Source organism: Physeter macrocephalus, chromosome 2 (genome assembly GCF_002837175.3).
Source record: "Physeter macrocephalus isolate SW-GA chromosome 2, ASM283717v5, whole genome shotgun sequence".
In the NCBI taxonomy this organism is placed as follows: Eukaryota; Metazoa; Chordata; class Mammalia; order Artiodactyla; family Physeteridae; genus Physeter; species Physeter macrocephalus.
In genome coordinates this window covers 121,126,665-121,138,092 of record NC_041215.1, presented here as the reverse complement: position 1 = coordinate 121,138,092, position 11,428 = coordinate 121,126,665, and positions in this window count along the sequence as shown.

Genomic DNA, 11,428 nt, shown 5'->3' with positions numbered 1-11,428 from the left:
AGCCTCAGTAAATTTAAGAAAATTGAAATCATATCAAGCATCTTTTCTGACCACAACGCTATGAGATTAGAAATCAATTACAGGGGGAAAAAAACATTAAAAACACAAACACATGGAGGCTAAACAATATGCTACTAAATAACAAAGAGATCACTGAAGAAATGAAAGAGGAAATCAAAAAATACTTAGAGAAAAATGACAATGAAAACACGATGATCCAAAAGCTCTGGGATGCAGCAAAAGCAGTTCTAAGAGGGAAGTTTATAGGAATACAAGCCTACCTCAAGAAACAAGAAAAATCTCAAATATCAATCTAACCTTACGCCTAAAGGAACTAGAGAAAGAAGAACAAACAAAACCCAAAGTTAGTAGAAGGGTAGAAATCATAAAGATCAGAGCAGAAATAAATGACATAGAAACAAAGAAAACAATAGCAAAGATCAATATAACTAAAAGCTCGTTCTTTGAGAAGATAAACAAAATGGATAAACCATTAGCCAGACTCATCAAGAAAAAGAGGGAGAGGATTGAAATCAATAAAATTAGAAATGAAAAAGGAGAAGTTACAACAGATGCTGCAGAAATACAAAGCATCCTAAGAGACTACTACAAGCAACTCTATACCAATAAAATGGACAACCTGGAAGAAATGGACAAATTCTTAGAGAGGTATAACCTTCCAAGACTGAATCAGGAAGAAGTAGAAAATAGGAACAGACCAATGACAAGTAATGAAATTGAAACTGTGATCAAAAATCTTCCAACAAACAAAAGTCCAGGACCAGATGGCTTCACAGGTGAATTCTATCAAACATTCAGAGAAGAGCTAACACCCATCCTTCTCAAACTCTTCCAAAAAATTACAAAAGAAGGAACACTCCCAAATTCATTCTATGAGGCCACCATCACCCTGATACCAAAACCAGACAAAGATACTACCAAAAAAGAAAATTACAGACCAATATCACTGATGAACATAGATGCAAAAATCCTCAACAAAATACTAGCAAACAGAATCCAACAGCACGTAAAAAGGATCATACACCATGATCAAGTGGGATTTATCCCAGAGATGCAAGGATTCTTCAGTACATGCAAATCAATCAAGGTGACACATCATATTAACAAACTGAAGAATAGAAACCATATGATCATCTTAATAGATGCAGAAAAAGCTTTTGACAAAATTCAACATCCATTTATGATAAAAGCTCTCCAGAAAGTGGGCATAGAGGAAGCCTACCTCAACATAATAAAGGCCATATACGACAAACCCATAGCAAACATCATTCTCAATGGTGAAAAACTGAAAGCATTTCCTCTAAGATCAGGAAAAAGACAAGTATGTCCACTATTTCCACTATTATTCAACATAGTTTTGGAAGTCCTAGCCACGGCAATCAGAGAAGAAAAAGAAATAAAAGGAATACAAATTGGAAAAGAAGAAGTAAAACTGTCACTGTCTGCAGATGACATGATAATATACATAGAGAATCCTAAAGATGCCACCAGACAACTACTAGAGCTAATCAATGAATTTGGTAGCATTGCAGGATACAAAATTAATGCATAGAAATCTCTTGCATTCCTATATACTAAGGATGAAAAATCTGAAAGAGAAATTAAGGAAACACTCCCATTTACCATTGCAACAAAAAGAATAAAATACCTAGGAATAAACCTACCTAGGGAGACAAAAGACCTGTATGCAGAAAACTATAAGACACTGATGAAAGAAATTAAAGATGATAGCAACAGATGGAGAGGTATACCATGTTCTTGCATTGGTAGAATCAATATTGTGAAAATGACTATACTACCCAAAGCAATCTACAGATTCAATGCAATACCTATCAAATTACCAATGCCATTTTTCACAGACCTAGAACAAAAAATCTTAAAATCTGTATGGAGACACAAAAGACCCCGAATAGCCAAAGTAGTCTTGAGGGAAAAAAACGGAGCTGGAGGAATCAGACTCCCTGACTTCAGATTATACTACAAAGGTATAGTAATCAAGACAATATGGTACTGGCACAAAAACAGAAATATAAGACAGCCTCTTCAATAAGTGGTGCTGGGAAAACTGGACAGCTACAAGTAAAAGAATGAAATTAGAACATTCCCTAACACCATATACCAAAATAAACTCAAAATGGATTAGAGACCTAAATGTAAGCCCAGGCACCATAAAACTCTTAGAGGAAAACACAGGAAGAACACTCTTTGACATAAATCACAGCAAGATCTTTTTTGACCCACCTCCTAGAGAAATGGAAATAAAAACAAAAATAAACCAATGGGACCTAATAAAACTTAAAGGCTTTTGCACAGCCAAGGAAACTACAAACAAGACAAAAAGACAACCCTCAGAATGGGAGAAAATATTTGCAAACGAATCAACGCACAAAGGATTAACCTCCAAAATATATAAACAGCTTATGCAGCTCAATATTAAAGAAACAAACAGCTCAATGCCAAAATGGGCAGAAGACCTAAACAGACTTTTCTCCAAAGAAGACACACAGATGGCCAAGAAGCACATGAAAAGCTGCTCAACATCACTAATTATTAGAGAAATGAAAATCAAAACTACAATGAGGTATCTCACCTCACACCAGTTAGAATGGGCATCACCAGCAATCCCACCACTGGGCATATACCCAGAGAAAACCATAATTCAAAAAGAGTCATGTACCACAATGTTCATTGCAGCTCTATTTACAATAGCCAGGTCATGGAAGCAACCTCCGTGCCCATCGACAGATGAATGGATAAAGAAGATGTGGTACATATATACAATGGAGTATTACTAAGCCATAAAAAGGAACGTGATTGGGTCATTTGTAGAGACGTGGATGGATCTAGACACTGTCATACAGAGTGAAGTAAGTCAGAAAGAGAAAAACAAATGTATATTAACACATATATGTGGAACCTAGAAAAATGGTGATGAACCGGTTTGCAGGGCAGAAATTGAGACACAGATGTAGAGAACAAACGTACCGACACCAAGGGGGGAAAGCAGCGGGGGTGGGGGGAGTGATGAACTGGGAGATTGGGATTGACATGTATACACTGATGTGTATAAAATGGATGACTAATAAGAACCTGCTGTATAAAAAAAAGATTTTTTTATTGGCAATGCATTGTTTTCAATGATGTATACCTTGTGTCTAGCAATGCTGGTAATATAAAAGGGAGAGACTGAAGACAATAGTAAATGGTGGTGAGGACAGAGATTAATATCTCAGTTACCATATGTGTCATGATAAAAATCATAGTGATGATATTGATTTTCAACAGTATTTATGTATCAGAAATAATCCTAGCTTTCTCCACCTGCCAGTCCAAGATTTTTTTTTTCTACACATTTCATATAGTTCACTTCAACAACCCTGTGAGGTAGGTATTATTATCACTTTAATTACTATAAAGGAATGAAAGCTCAGAGAAGTTAATTCTCTTGGTCAAGATCACATCACTTATTAGGACAGGAGTCAATTCAATCCCAGGTCTGTCTACCTCCAAAACTGCCTAGTTGTGCCAATCCAAGCTCTTTTTCAACTGAACCCCAAAAGTATGCCCTCTGAGGCCCTGTGTGCAAAACTCCCTGCTCTGTAGACAAGAGTGGGTGACTACCGTTAGACTCGGCCAGGCACAAAGCAAATCTGAGTCTATGTTTTACTATTTGGAGGACGAATCAGTTGTGGCGGAGGTGAGTAGGTAGTGCTCAAAGGTGAAGAAATAACTCACATCCAAAATAAGGATATGAAGGGAGAATGGAGAGAGGGCCCTGGCTCCAGAATCTTCTCTCTATAGTGCCAGTTCAGCTGGTAAGTTCTTGTTTCTAACACAAATTCCCTTGGGAGTGTTAAGCCTTAGCTGTCTTTTTTGTGAGCATCAAATCCCAGCAATGACTAGCTCAAGCAGTTGCACCGAAGAAATGCAATTGCTCTGATCGGGGCAAGAAAAGAGGGAGGAAAGAAAATCAAGAAAGAAAATGATGGCTATGCTGGGTGTTTTTAGATCCTACCTTATTTAACCTTTTCAGCACTCAGTATGGTAGGTTTCATTTGCCCTCTTTTACAGATGTGCTGATGATGAGAGAGAATAAGTGACCCCCAGACCAAGTCTATGACTTATAAAGCCCATCATCCTCTCTCCTCGAGAGCAGGGGTTGGAAAACTACAGGGCCACACCTCGCCCACTGCCTGCTTATGTAAATAAAGTATCATTGGAACACAGCCGCACCCATTCCTTTATTTATCGTCTGTGGCTGCTTTCAAGCTGCAACAGCCTAGCTGAGTAATTGCAACAGAGACTTTGCATGGAGGCTGCAAAGCGGAAAACATGTAATATCTGGCCCTTTGCCAAAAAAGTTTGCCAACCTCCACTCCAGAGCAGCTTTCTCAGCAGTTGTGCTGTTTTCTCAAATCAAATCTTATCAGGATCCCCAACATACATACAAAACAGATAAAAAGCCAAATGCTGTTAGTACTGCTTTTTATAAATTCAAATTTATATAACATTTACTTATTGGAAATTCAATCAATAAGATTTCTGAAAGTTACTTTTAAGTAACACAAAATTTTAAAGTAAGAAGTTTTTAGAGCGTAGTTGCGGTCTTATTCCAGTATTGGTGTACAATTTATATTTCTTTAGGTTTTTTCCAAGGATGTCTTACACTGACCCAGAAGCTCAAAAAGAAGCACTAGGAAGCATTTCCTTTCAAAGTTAAATCTCCAACAACATCATCATTTATACCCACAGCCATAAAATTCAGACACACAGACAGTGAACAAGTGATAAATATTAAACGAATAGATGAAAGAATTTTCACAATGTGACATAGAGCACTTTCACTCATTATACAATACAATTTTAATTCAATAAGCATCACTGCTTAGCTCACAGTGTGCTTGGTGCTGGCAGGGCCCTGTGCATACCATGTGAATAAGATTCACAAACCCCTGTCTTCGGAGAGTTTACAATCTAGTAAGAGATGTGGAACGGAGCAGGACCCTATGGGGCCCTCCCAGGTACAAATCCTTTCTGTGTCTCCCGTTCCTTGTTTGTAGGCAATAGGCTTCATTCAGCCTCCCTGACCTTCCCTGAGTTCCGAAGGGCAGATTCAAACAGTTGCTTACCGAGGAATAGAGGGAATGCAGAAACAAAGGAGGAGCAGTCAAGAACCAATAGTGCAGTGATTAAAGCAGGATCCTGGCTCCTCCTCAAGGAATACAGACAATACCTTTGAGTTTTTCTGCAGGAACTAAAGTCCCCTTCCAGGTGAAGGATGGTGACTTCAGGCTGAACACAAGATACCTGGAACACCACCCTGTTACTTCAACCAATCAGAAGAAAGTCTGCACACAGTGGAAGATAATAAAGACTCTGACCCCCTCCCCAAATGATTCTCCCTTTAAAAACTTTCATGGTCAGGCAGAATCTTCACAGTTGGTTTTTGGACACGAGTCCGCCTTCTCCCCAGGTTGCCAGCTTCCTGAATAAAGCAACATATCAGCACTTGTCTCTCGAGTACTGGCTTTCAAGCAGCGAGCAGCCAAACCTGAGTTCGGTAACAGACGCAGACATGCCTGAGGCTTGCCTGGATCTAACTGAGCAAGAGCGCACATGCTACAATCATGTACTTGCTTCTGCAACTTTACATAAACAAAAATGTAAACCTGGATGCTCACAAAATGGGAGCAGGAAAGTCAGAGATAGAGAAATGATAGATAAAAGGACACCAAACATGAGAAGAAGAGAGATATGGAAACACCAAAGACACATGCTTTCCACTTTGCTTTTATTCCCTTTTGGCTTGAAGAGAAATGGAATGGATACCAACAGCAAATACTGACTCTGTAGCACACTCTTCTAGATTATTCTTATGCAATATCTCATTTAATCCTCATAACAACCCTTTGAAGCAGGAATTGGTTTCACCATTTTATAAATGAGAAAACTGAAACTCAGGTCACTAATAAATTGAGGGGCCCAAATTCAAAGCACATCTTTTTTTTTTCCTATACAACTTAGGTTTTCTCCATTACCGTATATGGTGTGGCTACCAGGGCTTTGGATACACGAACTTAAGTTAGATAACAGAAGCAGTTTGCAAAGTTACACACCTCAACCTGAACTAATTTAGATAAGTCACACAGAAAAACTAATCCAATCACACCCAGTTCAGTCCTGACTTGCCAGTAAACTAGGGTCAACCTATCCCTCTCCACCCTACAGAGGCATAAAGGAGAAAAAGAGGACAAAGGAGAGGCTTTTTTCTTGCATTTGCCCAGATGGAACCAGCATGCGTAATCGTGGTAATATTTTAACATTTTTAATGGGCTTTTATTCTTTCTCTCTCTTAGTACACTACCTTTGCCCTGATCTACCTTTGCCAGCATCCACAAGGAGAGAGAATAGAATTTGTCCATGAAAGGATGCAAAGACACATGCAAAATAATTTACAGCTTCTGCCACTGAAACATAATACTATGCAGCAAGCTAATGTCTTCAACAATACCCTTGCAGCCGCCTCTAACACAGCACGGGTTAATGCAGGAGGACCCAACTCACTGAGTTCTCTCAATATAGAGTCGTAACTTTTGGTTTTGTATGTGTACACTGCACACAGGTGACACATCTGATTGGGTGACCTTCACATCATGGATCTCATAGCTTCATTTATCCAGTATAATACATCTGATGTTAGCAATCAAGTGTCTTGTTACAGCAGAGTCATAACATGGCAACTTTCTGGCAGATGGGAAATAAAGTATCTTGACAGAGAACCACCTTTTTCTAATTTTCACAGTGGTGCTGTATGGACTAGTAGCAGCTCAACATAAAGAAAATCCCCTTTCTTTCTATGCTTCTTGAGCTTTGTATTAGATAGGCATAGCTGCAAAGATGCTATGTAACAAACAATTCCAAAACTTGCATGACTAACAACAGCAGGACTGTTATTGTCAATTACAGAGAAGAAGGGGGGAAAAAAGAAACATTTATTTATGTTTCACAGGTCTGCAGGGTTTGCTGGGCTCTGCTGGACTCAGCTGGATTTGGACCAGCTTACCATCAAGACAGCAGGTCGGGTTTAGTTCTGCTCTATGTGTCACTCATTCTGAGACCCAGGCAAAATCAGCTACAGCTATGCGGAGCATGTTTTTCTCATGGCAGACAGCATGGACTCAAGAAGTTGAGCCAAACCACACAAGTGCATTTAAAACCTCTGACCATGAAAGACAAGGAATTTCCCATATACCACTGGTTTCTGCACAACAGGGTTTTGCACACTGTTTTAAAAGAGATCGTTTCTGCTTTTCTTTCACCTTTTTCCTAGATTAATGTAACAGATCATGGGCAAGCAAACCAAACACTGTCTATAAAGGATCTGAAAGTAAATCTTTTTTAGCTTTTCAGGCTATAAGTTCTCTGCTGCAACTACTCAACTCTATGAAAGCAGTCATAGGCAATACTTAGACAAATAGACAGAGCTATGTTCCAAGAAAAATATACTTATAAAAATAGATAGTGGGCCAGATTTGGTCTCTGAGTCATAATATCTAACTTCGCTAATAAATAAAACTATAAAGGATATGTCTCCTGTCTTGGTTACCTATGGCTGCACAGCATACCACCTCAAATCTCAGTGGCTTAGAACAGCAACTATTTTATTATCTCCAAAGATTCTGTCCATCGATTGGGTTCAGATGGGTGATTCTTCTGCTCCATGTGATAATGGCTGCATCTGCAGGCATCTGGGGTATCAACTGGCTGGAACATTCAAGATGGCTCAATCATCTGTCTGGCACCTTGGCAGGGCTGACCAGAAAGCTGGACTCAGCTGGACTCCACAAAAGTCTAAATCCCAGCTGCTGTGCCTCTCCTATTATATGGCAACTCAGGACTCCCCAAAGCACAAGGGGAAATGAACTCGCCTTTTGAAAGCTTAGGCCCAGCACTGTCATTTCTGTCCCATTCTACTGGCAAGGCACCTCATTCCTCATCTGTCATCTATGACCATGTAATTTGTGCCCCATGTTGGCCTGTGTCAGAATGTCAACCTTCCTACTTCTGGACCTTCAGATGAGATGAAATTATTTTTAATGCTTCACATTCAAACTGCTAAGCAGATTTCTTAATCCATCAATACAAGGTTATTGTAGACTATAAAACATCCTGCTCCAAGAACTTCTGTGTCCAGAAATTGGTGCCTCAGTCCAGCCACCGGTGGAATTAATTAAGGTAATTTAGTGTGAAGGGCAGAGGTTGCTTATGCCCAATCATGTCTGGCATGGCTTGAGACATTCTGGGAATGTCCTAAATAAATTGAGTGTAAGTGGGTCTCTTCTACCAAAAAACCTAAACATCTTGATTCAAATACCATGGGGGAAGCCTAGACTTACCCTAGGTCAAACAAGTGGCCATGTTGACTTTTACCCCAGGGCTTGGAGTTGGCAAGGGGCAGGAAGAGTGAGTAGAAGCAGAGAGTTCTCTGAGATCCATGCACAGTGTGGAATCCAGCACAATTCTCCCCAATATAACACCCCCTAAGGGTAAGCTCCACCACTCTCAGTCCTGAAAACTCCTTGAAAAACCATAATTTTATATTTATAATGGAGCTGCCACCCTTCTAAGGCCACAACGTAATTCTGACAGTAATAGGAACACTCACCAAAATGATCAACTCCTACACTGGACCTCTGTCCACTCATCCTCTACGTCTCTGTCTTTACCATCTGCCCCTCCCCCAAACTCACAGGCACTTCTTAGACTCATCTTAAGTCATGCAAGTGACCATGTTGACCTTTGCCCCAGGCTACACCATCTCTGTGCACTCACCTTATCTACCATTGCCCCCTGCTAACCTGACCTGTCTACACCTGTGCTTTCCCCACACTTCCTCATCCTGGCCTCTAGCTCAAGACAGGAAGCCCGAGAAGGCAATTAAAGAAACACAAGATTATCACCTTTTCCAGCTCCAGTACCTAGAACCATGCGAAGGAGATGACCCAGAGGAGAAGTTACAGTAATCAGGCCTTTGGTGTGAACATCTCAGAATATCCCTCTGTTCTCTCACTGAGGGAAATGGGGGCTGCCCTCTTCCAAACCACACTGCATGGAAGGCCTGAGGGATGGTGGATGGTGGACAGAGCCCCTCCAGAGCCTGTACCTTTAATCCAGAGCCAGAACCACCCACGTGCTGTGTACCTTCGGCACCATCAGTCTGAGCTGTCAACAGCCCAAACAGAGCTCATGGCGGTCATCCTGGAACCAACTCACCGTAATCCCCTTCTAATCTGCTGTTTGTCTGGTTACCGACTCTTGGTTCTACCTCCCATTTATAGTCCTGTTGGCTTGAAAGATGCATGTATTCTCCTGGTCTCTCAACTCCCTGTCAAAGGCACTGGTGTGGCCTCACTCACCAGCTCTCGTGTCTTCTACTTTCAGTATAAAATCCCCCTAAGTGCCTGTGAGGACCCCACCCAGGTCAGTCACTGGGGCCTTTATGGGCTGGGGACAGGGATTCACAAAGGTCAGGCTTTTTTATCCTCAGTGCATGGCCCATATCAGGGACTCAAGAATGACTGTTGAATGACTTGAGTGATGCATACAGACCCTGACCTCATAGGCAATTGTCCCATCAAACCCAGACAACTGGCCCACAGTAAGCCATTTCGGAATGAATCTGTGTAAAGTGCTGGCGAAAAGTGATACCCAATGGAAGGCTAGCCAGACTGAACTACTTAAGGAAACAAAGCATCTTTGAGAAATGAAATTAATTAACTGCTTCCAAAGGGAGCATGAAGTAGGAGATTGGGAGGGATGGGAAATCATATATAAATTTCCAAAGGACCAGGGACTTGAAAGTAAACGAAGGGAATTTCAAGCTCTAAATTTTAAAAATACCTTCCAACATCATGGCTTAGGGGTGTGAGACAGGCACTCAGAATTGGGATTTGGTTATATACAAAAGAAAGCTCTAAAAGAGAAAAACAACAAATTAAATGCATAAATCGAGAGGATTGGGGCTTTTTAGAAGTTACTACACCATACTCTTTGAGGGTGATTTTAGACTAGACCTTCACAGGGTGAGATTGTGAATATAAAAGTGAGCTTTTGTCAATCAGAAGGCACTTCTGCAGAAATAAGTTTCCAGAGAATAACCGGAGGGAATTTCAAAGATCTAGTTTACATTCTCTGTGTCTTCGGGCCCATTTCCTTGGGATTTAAGAAACCATAAGGATTTTGAGATCTTGAAACAGCCATAAAAAAAACACTGCTTAGAATGAGTCTCACGGTATTTGGTGCCCCCAATCACAGACATTTTATTTCATTTTATTTTTTGGTTCTCCTACCAAATTTCACTGCCCACCAGCCCCCATCCCGCCAGTCCTTGCAAGTTTTGCCACCTTCCTAAAGAGGAGCAAGTAATAGCTATATTCTGTCTGCCTGCCATGCATGTGAGGAGCACAACAGAGGCGAGTGGGGAATGTGTCAATGGATGAGGAGGAGGATCCAGACCAGGATGCTCCCACCCCTGGAAGAAAAAAATCTGTGAGGTCACCTGAAAGTGGTCTTCCAACCAGGAAAGGGGTTTCTGCTGCAAGTATCAGGCTAAGATTCTATTAAAATTAATAGCTTCTGGGCTTCCCTGGTGGCGCAGTGGTTAAGAATCCGCCTGCCAATGCAGGGGACATGGGTTCGAGCCCTGGTCCAGGAAGATCCCACACGCCGCGGAGCAACTAAGCCCGTGCGCCACAACTACTGAGCCTGTGCTCTGGAGCCCGTGTGCCACAACTAGTGAAGCCCACGTGCCTAGAGCCCGTGCTCCGCAACAAGAGAAGCCACCGCAATGAGAAGCCCGTGCACTGCAACGAAGAGTAGCTCCCGCTCACCACAACTAGAGGAAGCCCATGTGCAGCAACAAAAGACCCAACGCAGCCAAAATAAATAAATAATAAAATAAATAAATGTATTTTTAAAAAATTAATAACTTCTATTTATCAAGCATTCTGTGAAGAACTTTATATACCTGATCTGAATTCTGCCATTTTGATCATGAAGATAAGTTCAATCCCACTGTTTGATCCTAACCATACTCTGATCCTGCTATATCCAAAAATTTGGCAATCAATCCACCAGAACAGCTGTCATCTCCTTGGTTGTGGTGTATGTTTGTGTTGTGTATGTGTGTGTATCTTCCCTCTGATTCTCTTGCTTTGTGACTGTGCATGTGTGGTGCGTGTAAATGCGTGTGCATACCCGAACATTTGTTCTACGTTGCTCTCTCTCTCCTTGTCTGTGTGTGGTGTTTTTCTCTTTCTGTGTTTCACTGTCTCCTGCTCTCTTTGTGCGACTGCCTCTGTAAATCTCCCAGTTTCTCTAACTCTGCATCTTGGTCTCTGTATTTTTC